General features: G+C 43.9%; 1 pseudogene; it reads right to left on the minus strand.

Moving 5' to 3' along the window:
- Positions 1 to 10,866: 10,866 nt before the first annotated feature.
- LOC126189187 (5S ribosomal RNA) lies at positions 10,867 to 10,984 on the minus strand (annotated as a pseudogene).
- Between the last annotated feature and the right edge of the window lie 1,748 nt (positions 10,985 to 12,732).

Raw genomic sequence — 12,732 nt, forward strand, 5'->3', positions numbered from 1 at the left:
TCAGATAGTGTCCTGCTATTAATTTTACACTCTCGCGTGCATTGCTTCTTGAGTCCCCGTTTATAAGTCCTGTAGTCTACGGAACAGCCCACGGTTGTGTTTCCTGTGCTAAAAATTCAGAGTAGCCACTGACTTATTTCTCCAGTTTCACGCAGTAATGAACATTTTCTATTTGAATTTTCTTGTTGTGTTTAGACTGAGTTCCGAAGCAAGAAAGGAACTACGACCTGCTGGCTTCAGCTTAATGATTGGAGCAGAAGAGAAGAAAAAAATGTTTTACGAAAAATCGTGAAACTTGAAACGTTTTTGATTAATAACACGAATCTTCACGATATGCAAGTCCTCATTACAGAATTTTGAAAGTATTGTGGTTCAAGTACGGATGCTACCTAAAACTAGAAAAACTAATTGTGGTGTTCAGGAATACGAAGGACAATCTTCAGATAAATAAAGATTAATTTGGAAAATACTGACAGAAAGAAGCTAGCCTAATGACAATACGTTGCAACTCCATTATTTGACTCATTCTTTAACGCACATTTCACTTGTCTGTTTCTCTTGAAAATAATGTTGATTTCAAGGAAAACTCACAGCAAGTTGGAGGCATTCTAATGTCAGCGCAAACGAGCACTTCGTGTTTAAAACAAACAGAAATCGACGACGCGTAGTTTAATTTTCTCCACACAAACAGATTATAGTAGTCTACTTGGTTTTTTTGTACCGAATATGTAACAAACGTGACAAGTGTGGTACACCTGCAACCGCAAGATGAATACGAGAGAATGCACTACACGGTGTTGGACGATCTACATGTACCAGGTGAAACATACGACACTCGTTACATAGAAATCAACCATGAGGAAGCTTTGTGCAAAGTGAGTGCCACATTCGTTGAATACTATCCAAAAGCAAGTGCGATACACACTTGGCACGAATGTTTGGACCATTTGAAATGAACCGCACAATAAAGTGCGTGCATGTGCCACTGTGACCAGGATGTGTGTGCACCACGCTCGCCGCAAACCAAACAGGAATCAAAGCCGTTGGTGGACGCCGCTATCCTTTCACACAAAACGTGAAAGCAGCTTCATGTGTCGATAGTTGTTTGCTCAGTGTTTTATGGGACACAAAATGCAGTCTTGTTACAGATTATTTCGCAAATGGTAAACTAAAAACCGACAAATTCTTCACCGACTAATCTATCATCGGGACAATAGGCCTAGACATAAAGGTGCTTCTCTCTTTCTGTTCATCGGTTCTCAGACATCCAAGTTAAACGGCATAGCTATAAGCGGTGACATTGCCTTCGTGACGTGAGTTTGCCTTACTTTCTTTTTCAGTTTCTCTGCCTCTGTGGCCATTAGCGTCGATGGCAGTTGTGGTCTATAGCCTTGATAACTCGTGAAGGGTTCGGTCATGGGGATTGGTGTGGGTCTTGGTCTTTAAGAGGTCGTTTTTGAGTTAATACTTGAGAGTGACGGCAAATATTCACAAAATATCCCTGTGCGGTTGTTAGATCGTTCATCGGGTGCCTACGCTGGTGGCGGAAAGGAACAGCTTCCTAAATTTGGGTGGTACTGGGGAAATGAAATACCCAGTGCAGACTAAAAATACTATCACGAAAGTCACCAGCGCCTGATGTGGTATCCACTGGCTGATGGTCAGCGTTTGTCTGCCTGATTCAGTGGTTCTCTGTCTAGGGGTTATTAGCCCCTGAGGGGCAAATGAAACTTTCTGAAGGGGAAAACCAAAATTGATTCATTGATCATTTACTGACGACTCAAAATGATTTTTCTAAAGTAATTACTATTATGGTACACTCTAACATGTAACGGAGCATCATCATCGTCTGCCGCTGGATAAAAACCTCCTCTGGGTATTTGCGTGCACTGCGACTTTGAGCGATACGAATCTCTGCGGCTCCTGATTGTTTTATATTGCCATCTGTATATCCACATTCCGTCAGTTTTTCTCAGTCTTCGAATGTTTCTTGGAATCAATAAGAGAAATTCCTTTGGCTATATACCACCCACCTACCTGGATGCTGTCCACCCCAATTCCACCTTTTTCTGTCTCTATCACAATTACGTCTTCGACTCTTGACTGTTTCTCTACCCGTTTATCTGCTTTCTTGTCTCTCCCAATAATATGCAACGTGCATATCTCCATGCGTTACAGAGTAGCCCTCGAAGCTTGAATGGTTTTCATGTCCAAAGACCAGAGCCCACTGTAAAGAGTCATGAGCATTCGAGACCATTTTAACTTTTCTGTTTACTTATTTTGCTGTCCATCCAGTGGTACTAGTTATCACTCGTTGTCACTAATAAATTCTAATAGCAACTATTTTTCTGATAGGGAAATGTGGCAAGCAAATATCTGGGCCCTAAGATCAAACTCTGTGACTGACGGGATATTTTCAGACGATGAGTTTCGTGCGAAAGTACTATTTCTTGCACCTCAAAACGGCAACACACTCCAAACAGATTTCCGTGAAACGGAAGGAATATCAATCTAACAAAAGTTCGATGATTAGTAACTATTATTATTGGATCGCTGCTTAGTAGCTGTTATTACTGGAAGAACAGCGATTCCATCCGTAGCATACAAGCGTGAACGCACACATCAGACTACGATGGTAATGGAAACAAAAGCGAAGAGATGAATTAACATTATTTCTTGGTGCAGTGAAAAACGTAGAGAACAAATGTGGTTCAGTTGTTTGTTATTTTGAAAGACTCCTATTAATTATTTACAATTTAATGTTTAATTGGGTCCCAAACTTTGTTCGGGGTATTGGGTATCATCTGATCTCTTTCAGGGCTAATGGTCTCAGAAAGGTTGGCAACCACTGACGTAGTTGGAGCAGCTGTTATACATAGGGCGTGATCTCAACAATTAAGTCTTAGCATATAGTGATCTCCATCGGAGATCACCAAATAACGATCTTCAACTTGAAACAATTATGGGTGAAGAACAGGAAAGAATTCCACAACCCCAGTCAATAGATTAGATCCCAGTTCTAGTCAAAGGGTTCAGAGAAGGGCTGGACAAAACAATACATGTCGACAGGTGCACTCAACGTAAATACTCTGTGGGAACCAGGAAAAACTTAAACACCTAACGAAAATGCTTGACCGATTCAGCATCAAAATTGGTGCATTGTAAGAAACCCGATTACAGAAGAAAATCTCTTGGACTCTGAGAATTACTGAGTCTATAGAGGAAAACCTGCAGTGCAGATCAACAAAGGGCCGAAACAACTTGGCACAGGCGGTTCACAAGTCCGTCATAGATACAGTCATCGACCTTACCTAACCTAAAGACTCTCAGTGTTGCCAATAAAATGAGGAAGCATGGCGTCCACTCTGATTAACGTTGCAAATGAGTTCAAGACAAAAGACCCACGTGCGATAGAAGACTCTTGGGAAATACTGGAAGAAATCACGAACAATATTTCCAAACACCACATCAAGATTCCACTACGTGACTTAAATGGGCCGCTAGGAGAAGAAAAGAAACACAGGAGAATCACAGGACCATACACTGCTCCCAACAGGACAAATATAAATGGTGAACACCTCCTAAGCTACTGCCAAAATATTAATCTCAAAATAATGTCAGCGCAATTCCAGACACCCACACAGAAACTAAGGGCATGGAGACCGCCCCGAGAATCCAGACTGACCACATTGCTATCTCCAGGAGGGACACTGAGTAAGTTCTCGATGTCAGAACCTGGAAAGGATTCTTCTAGTCAGACCACCACTTACTCAAAGTCAAGGTGAAATTTCAGCCCAACAAAAAAGAATTACCCATATTTTCGGAAACGATCCCAGATACCTAGCATTCAAAAAGACGAAAACGACTGGAAAACTCCATTTCTTGGATACCAGAAACTGGCCTGAAATCGCAAAGAACTGGAGCAAGCATTAAAATTTGGTCAATTCCCGAGCAAGAGAAAACATCGGTGATGGAATATCATATGCGAACCAGCTATCGAAAGTAGGATTGAAGCAGAAAAACGCCTCTAAAATAATCCATCGAGAAAAAAGTAACTACGATAGTAAGAGGTTGAATGAAATAGAAGCGGTCTTTACCGGGAACAACAACCGCAATTTTTACAAGAGCATCAGAGAAAGTTCAGCTGGCTATCAACTTCCTAGCCTGCACTTTCAACGACCTGTCGAATCCCTGGACACTAACACAAAAAATAATTGTGGAATTCTATCCAAATATTAGTAAACTCCACAACTGCGAAGTTTCATTTGAACAACTCGAATTTGCATCAAATCCTGAATCGCTTCCATCCTCACACGAAGAAATAGTGAAGTTTGAGGCGCAATGATCGATTTGTGATATTCTACATCTACATCTACATGGATACTCTGCAATTCACCTAGCAGAGGGTTCATCGAACCATTTTCATACTCTCGAATGGCGCGTGGGAAAAAGGAACATCTAAATCTTTCCGTTCGAGTCTGATTTCTCTTATTTTATTAGGACGATCATTTCTTCCGACGCAGGTGGGTGTCAACAAAATATTTTCGCATTCGGAAGAGAAAGTTGGTGATTGGAATTTCGTAAATAGATCTCGCCGCAAAGAAAACCGCCTTTGTTTCAGTGACTGCCACCCCAACTCGCGTATCATATCAGTGACACTCTCACCCCTATTGCGCTATAACACGAAACGAACTGCCCTTCCTTGCACTTTTTCGAAGTCCTCCGGCAATCCTGCCTGGTAAGGATCCCACGCCGCGCAGCAATACTCTAGCAGAGTATGGACAAGTGTAATGTAGGCTGCCTCTTTAGTGGGTTTGTCGCATCTCCTAACTGTTCTGCCAACAAAGTGCAGTCTTTGTTTCGCCTTCCCCACAATATTATCTATGTGGCCTTTCCAATTTAAGTTGTTCGTAATTGTAATTCCTAGGTATTTAGTCGAATTGACAGCCATTAGATTTGTGCGATTTATCGTGTACCCAAAATTTATCGGATTTCTTTTAGTATCCATGTGGATGACCTCGCACATTTCTTTGTTTAGTGCTAATTGCCACTTTTCGCACCATACAGAAATTCTCTCTAGATCATTTTGTAATTGGAATTGATCGTCTGATGATTTTACTGGACGGTAAATTATAACGTCATCTGCAAATACTCTAAGGGGACTGCTCACAGAAAGATCTAGAAGATCGCGCACAGGTGGTCTACCACTCCTGCTTCGTCGGCTCTCGTGTTAGACAAATTTATTACTTCTCCACAGATGTCTGCTATGCCTACTGCACGTGAAATGAGGAGTACGTACACTGTACGACGAACTGTAGCGGAAAGTGTACATGTCATGAGTACAGCACGCGATTGATGACGACTATCCTAATCGTCCGATACAATTTTGCCAACGGTGTCAGCAAATGGTAACTGTAGATGAACAATTGCTGACGACGGTAATGTGGTAAGATTAAGTTCAAACGTAACTGAGCAGTGAACTGACATAACTGCTTCTACTGGGCACCCCAAAATCAACATCCTCATGCGGATAAGGCGTTCAGTCTACCAGGGGTGCTTGTGTGATGTGGACTATCATCTATGGGCTTAGTAGGGCTTTTTTTCTTTGATGATACTGTCATTATACAAGTGAATCTGGGAATGTTATGCCAGTCCATTGTTTTGAAGTTTTGGTTGTGGGGAATTGTAGAAGACCAAGCCTGTCGACGTAAGTCGCGCACGTTGCAGGACCTTCGCCAGAAGATAACAGCGGCACATGCAGCGGTCTCCATTGAAATACTAACCGATGTAGCTACAGCGACCGCTGTTTGTCTGGTTGCCAACGGCGGACATGTGAACATGTAACGAAACATTTTGACATAAAGTATTTGGTTTGTAAGTGTTATTGTATTATGTAACTCGCTGTAATTCTGCTTTATAAATTACGTAAAATTATTTTCCAGCATTATAAATTACCATTACTGTCGAACTGATAGGCGGTTAGAAAATTTTACTTCTAACAGAGATAAGAAAGTGGTCGGTACGTAAAAAATGTTGACTACCGTTGACGTAATCTAACCACGCGTTTAACTGAAGAAAGTACTAGAAGTGTGAAGCGAATTTAAATGTAAAACAGACAAGTAATAAATAGTATTGTTCCTTAAAGCGTGTATCCATATTTTTGGCGGACCAATCTACAACATAATCGTAATTCGAATCAGTTCTCAATATCGATATTCCGATACCATCTGTCAAACAATGTATACACTTTTTGGTGGACTATGTATATGTATTAGTCATATACTTTGACTTCTCACCTCGAGACAACTAAATTAGGCAGTGAAATTTTTTGTTCATCTGCTGGTACACGTTGGCAGTCTGGCACACATTGAGCCTCCGCCGCTGTAGGAGGTAGTTGATAAAGCGGGCCACTGTTGTTTTACGCATCTGAAGGGGAACTGTGCTGCAGCAGGTACGGCGAGTTGGAGGAAGTGCACCGTGATACTTTATGACACAGAAGCTTCCAGTGTGGTCAGACAAGACAGAGTGATGAAGAGCGCAGTATCAGACCGTCTCTCCGCGAAGGACCGGGAATGGCAACAAAAGTGAAGATTCTGGTGCAGCCGAAGTGGTAGTGGAAAAAGCGAAAATCAGTCTTGGTTCAGTTTCAACATCATCCAGGACATTTTGACCACGACAATGTCGGCTCCCACAGGTCTCCGCGACTGCTCTCGTACACTCAGAAAACCTGCCGAACAGACGCAGTAGCTGCAGTGTCGCAGGTCAGGCCAGATGACTTCTTTTACCGCTTAACCACCGAGTGCTGGATGTCCCACTAAGACCCCCAGACAAAGGAAGAAAGTAAGCACTCTAAACATGCGGATTCACCATCGTCGGAAAAGGCGAATCACAGCCATCATCGGAGAATTTGATACTCGGTGTATTTTCGGACTGCCATGTTGCATTACTAAGCGATTGTGGTTATCAAGCGTTTCTGTCACAGGAGCATACAGCCGAAATCTACTGACACGCAGTAAAGATTATGTGCCACCCGAAGCGGTCAATAGGGGTCCGCGACATCGCTCCAGCCCTTCTGCACACGCCACAGTCACACGTGCTGCTGCCTTGGACTGTTGAAATCTGTCTCCTGTGTTCTCCTGACCCGACAAGGCGCCCAGTGACTTATTCCTTTTTCCTCGGATGAAGAAACCGTTGTGTGGCAGGCACTTCCAGAATGACGCGAGGAGCTCATCCTCTTGGAATGTTTAATGAACAGCGAAAATGCAGAGTTATACGACCGAGGTGTGTACCAAAGCAGGAATCGCCGGGAAAAAATATCCTGACTCTCGGAAACATCGTTTAAGCCGCCTTCGGGTATATGTTTCCTCGGTATGATGTTACAAGAAAATATAGGATTGATGCAGGGTAGGAGTTGCGATTCCTATGAAGAGGAATTTTTTTTACGCGATGTTGCCTTTACAGCTACCACTGGCGAAGAACTGCAAGTTGTAGCAGTCAGATTTCGTATGCATGCGAACAGTTTCTAGCTTATCTCCGGTTACCGCCCGCCCGGAGCCATAACCCAACATACAACCGGGAGGAGTATTTTACCCAGACGCATCCGCCGTATATGGTGTGTGGTGACCTTAATGCAGACGGGAATTCAATATTTTAATGAATCGGTGGTCATATGGGGTGGGGGTTTCTAGTGGTGGACAACTAAAGCGGAACGACGGCAGCGTTCCTGGGCTGGACTCAGCCTTCGCCGCCTGACGCACACCCAGAGAGCTGAGCGCCGTTTTTTGCTGCGCACAGCCGCACGAGCACCGCGCCGCGGCCCATTCGGACAATAGGGCCTGTTTAGAACATTAGCCGGCCGAGCTGTAGCCGCTGCCCAAAGTTTGCGTGCGCCTCGGCCGCTGAGCCTCTCTCGACTGCCCTTCCACAAGAGTTTTCGCAGTCACTTCCTGCGGCCGCACGCGGATTCCTCCCTGTCGATAAACAGCTTGGTTTCCCGTTCGCTCTGCCAGCCAACTCGTCCGCACTAGCTGGCAGTTATCTGACGTTGAGAGAACAGGTTACTCGGCGTGACAAACCGTTTTATACTGTGTTTTAATTTTCGCCTTACAGTACAACTGTGTTGGTCGAAATAGATTACTCGTGTCGCTGAGTGGCTAATCACGCCGCATTTACCATAGGCATCGACTTTTTTGTTTTTTATCTCAGGCTGAGATTACCGCAAGCTAAGCGATATGTATTACCTCTTTTCACATGAAGACAGTTAGCGACTAGTTTGGAAATTAGGGAATTCAATTGGTAATATTTAAACATTACTTTTGTCATTTCTATTTCTCATCTTTTTTTTCAAACCATCGTTTATTTTTCCCTTTTATCCTCTCAAAAGTGGACCACATGATAATTGGATTTTTGTATTTTTTTCTGTATTTATGCTATGTGAAGTTCGGTACTCAATAATCAATCATCAAACGCAGTTCGATTAACTTCCAAAAATTCTCGAGAAAATCGACTTCGAGGTTTACCAACTACTCTTAATATACTATAGCAAGATCCTCGTTGGTCGACATGTTGTGTGGCTGTGTGGTAAAATACCCCTCTACGAAGTGTAGAAAATGCATCCCAAATCATGTCACTAATAAATGAAAAGCACCAGTTTGCTTTTGTTCTACAATATTAACAAAAGCAAACTGGTGCATTTTATTTATTATAATGTTGTTCTACCAAGAACCGACGGAAGTTTCTGTTAACATGTCACTAAATTTAAAATCTATAACGAGTGACGAGAGATAAAACAACAACATGTAAATACACAAATACTTTCATTTTTGCAAAAAACTGAATTGTAGAACGAACCATACGAACAAAAATACAATAAAATTTGACAAAATGCAAAGAGCAGTATAAAGACTAAGACTTTGAAAACCAACCAAATTATGCGTGTTGCTTGACAGATACAAAATAGTAATTTTTCTGTTAACAAACGTAATTGCTACACTTCGTCAATAACCGTTTACATACGATACAAAAAAAAAGGTTCGATCCTCAGCTCTGCTAACATTTTAAACAAAGGCGCATCTTCCGTGTACAATATATAAGGTCGAAAAGGAATATAATTTGTGAAGTTTTTTAACTTAAATAATCTTTTTATAAAAAATTCAGCTATTAAGAATTTATATTTACAATGAAAACTGGATTTTTATGCTTGACATGTAATTAGAAATAAGGGGAACTATATTTTTTCTAAAATAGCAATTAGATATCTATTAATTAGAATATATTTGATGAATTTTATATTTAAACGACGCAGGCATGGAGCTCAACGAAAAAAATAAAAATATATTGACAGAAACAAGATACTAAAAAGCAGCGTTTACCAGTCTCGAGCGCAACTGATACTTTTTCCATTTTTCTGTAGTTTAAACTTCACGAAATTGGTAGTACAACATGCACATCTGTTTAAAAATTTGCATCATCCGGGACACTAACCTAAATCTTCTACGTGGTAGCGAGCATTCCACCAGACAGCCTGTCCACAAATATCGACCTTGTTTAGCATGTTAAAAACGAACGGAAAACTTCAAAGTCGATTTCCTCGAGAATTTTTGGGATTGTAGAGAACTATTTTGCGCAGTTAATATGTGATTTCTGAGTTTCTCGTAGCACAAATATAAAAAAAAAAATCACAAAAACTCGACTGCCGTATGGGCCCCTTGAGAGACTCATCACATGCGAAAAGAAGGAAGTGATTTCGTCTCACATTGATAGCTTGGACAATTTCTTAGATTCTGTTTCCACAAAAAATTATGTGCTGAAAGACGTAGATGAATGAGAAATCGAATTTACGTATAGTAGTTTGTTAAATGGGTTCCAGAGTAATGTGTCTACATGAAAAAACGGAAAATTTATGAATGAAAAGTGAGTAGGCCGTGATGATTGCATTTTGCTAAAAATCTTCTACGATACTGGAAGACGATATAAAATCGCTAAACTATTTTCGATACGCGAGTGCAGTTGAAACCTACGCTTCGACAGTATGAAGTGTTCCTTTCGTCCGAGTCTCTGCCTGAATGCGCGCACACCTGGGGATTTGCGGCGCACCGGACTAACTACGCTACAGAGGGGACAGGATCCTAAATTGAGTGCTCCGAGATAAGAAAGTAAGCCTCGAAAATAAATGTCTAATAAACAACTTACACATATTATTGTAGGAGTCACAAACGATGGCTTATTCTGCGTTCCTACGTCACGCTTTCTCCAACAGCCGATGGGCGTTCAGAAGAAACATTTATTGGCGGACCCAGATTAATTCTGCGCTCTGCTCCACTATCGAATCAGTTTAAAACGGGTGACCAGCCGCACCTTGACCCCGCGACAAGCACAAACTTCTGATTAGTCCCACGTCAATAAAAATCAAAGCCTTGTAACGATCCAACTATTTTCGGAAATATTCTGGGATCGGACAAGTGAACTGGAAAGCGTACACCGTGTACAGTCCTTACAGGGCATCCAACTGGCTCCTAACAACTTCCGTAGATAATCTCCACGTAACACAACAAGAGTACATTTCAACTCCAATTAGGGAAAGAGTCACACAAAGACACCGACCATCCCTTGAAAATTATCACCACCTATTTGGGAGGGCTAGTGAGTAATAGGCCCTAAGTATTTAGCACTCCGTCTGCAGGCCACAAGTGGCCCATGGGAACCATCCGACCGCCGTGTCATCCCCACTGAGGATGCGGATAGGAGTGGCGTGTGGCCAGCACACCGCACTCCCGGTCGTTACGATGGTTTTCTTTGACCAGAGCCGCTACTATTCGGTCGAGTAGCTCCTCGATTGGCATCACGAGGCTGAGTGACCCCGAAAAATGGCAACAGCGCATAGCGGCCCAGATGGTCACCCATCCAAGTGCCGGCCACGCCCGACAGCGCTTAACTTCGGTGATCTGACGGGAACTGCTGTATCCACTGCGGCAAGGCCGTTGCCTCCTGCGTATTTAGGTCACATAAAATTTTTTTTCCTCCTGAAACGGGAATTTACCCCTTGCAGCTACGATAGGGAACAGTACCAGCACATAGGCACGGCGAGGATATGATATGTTAGAAATACAGGGATTTGAACAAAATATAGACGGACTCGATACACCAGCTATGTGAGGAGTGCTGAAAATTAATTATTGGAATACCAAAACGATGTACAATCATTGTGCAGAATAGGAGATGGAGAGGATTAACTGTGTCGTTACTGAACAACTTGATGGATTTTTGTACTTTGAACAACTGAAAATAACGAGAGCGACCACTGAACAAAATATACAGAAAATAAAAATTATTGGGCGGTTATTTGTGAAACTGATTGCCATATCGCTATTAAACAGTAGCATGGAAATGCGCCTGACTTGGAAAACTGACAGAAGTGGCGCAGAGGAAAGCTACAGATCAGGTGGACGACGCTTTTCGTCCGCCCACCTGGGTATAGATTGTCCATGCTTTATCTAAGGACATGTCCGAAATAGCAGACACCATGCAACATATATATAACTGATTCGCCTCGATGGGCAACGAACCCGCCGTCTTCAGTCCGGATGCACAAGAACGTCTGACCTGCGGGAAGCTCTGAGTAGTGGAGTAATGGAGGACATGGACAGGGGCCGCGAGTAGGTGGCGCTCGGTAAGAATGTGGGACGGCCGTGAGGCGTGCCGAGATAGTCCGTGCATTTCCGATAAAACGCTGTGTCTGAGTGGCGCAGTGGTTAACGCAACTACCTAGTAAGCACGAGGTGCCCCGTTCAAATCCCGGTCCAGCACACGTTGTCACTCGTCGCCGCTGATTCCGCATAATGTCCCGATGCAGCTGTGATGACTGATCCCTCCCCTTTCCTTTCCTTTCTCCCCTTTCCACCTACGGTTTATACACTCCTGGAAATGGAAAAAAGAACACATTGACACCGGTGTGTCAGACCCACCATACTTGCTCCGGACACTGCGAGAGGGCTGTACAAGCAATGATCACACGCACGGCACAGCGGACACACCAGGAACCGCGGTGTTGGCCGTCGAATGGCGCTAGCTGCGCAGCATTTGTGCACCGCCGCCGTCAGTGTCAGCCAGTTTGCCGTGGCATACGGAGCTCCATTGCAGTCTTTAACACTGGTAGCATGCCGCGACAGCGTGGACATGAACCGTATGTGCAGTTGACGGACTTTGAGCGAGGGCGTATAGTGGGCATGCGGGAGGCCGGGTGGACGTACCGCCGAATTGCACAACACGTGGGGCGTGAGGTCTCCACAGTACATCGATGTTGTCGCCAGTGGTCGGCGGAAGGTGCACGTGCCCGTCGCCCTGGGACCGGACCGCAGCGACGCACGGATGCACGCCAAGACCGTAGGATCCTACGCAGTGCCGTAGGGGACCGCACCGCCACTTCCCAGCAAATTAGGGACACTGTTGCTCCTGGGGTATCGGCGAGGACCATTCGCAACCGTCTCCATGATGCTGGGCTACGGTCCCGCACACCGTTAGGCCGTCTTCCGCTCATGCCCCAACATCGTGCAGCCCGCCTCCAGTGGTGTCGCGACAGGCGTGAATGGAGGGACGAATGGAGACGTGTCGTCTTCAGCGATGAGAGTCGCTTCTGCCTTGGTGCCAATGATGGTCGTATGCGTGTTTGGCGCCGTGCAGGTGAGCGCCACAATCAGGACTGCATACGACCGAAGCACACAGGGCCAACACCCG

This window comes from Schistocerca cancellata, chromosome 5 (genome assembly GCF_023864275.1).
Source record: "Schistocerca cancellata isolate TAMUIC-IGC-003103 chromosome 5, iqSchCanc2.1, whole genome shotgun sequence".
Lineage (NCBI taxonomy): Eukaryota > Metazoa > Arthropoda > Insecta > Orthoptera > Acrididae > Schistocerca > Schistocerca cancellata.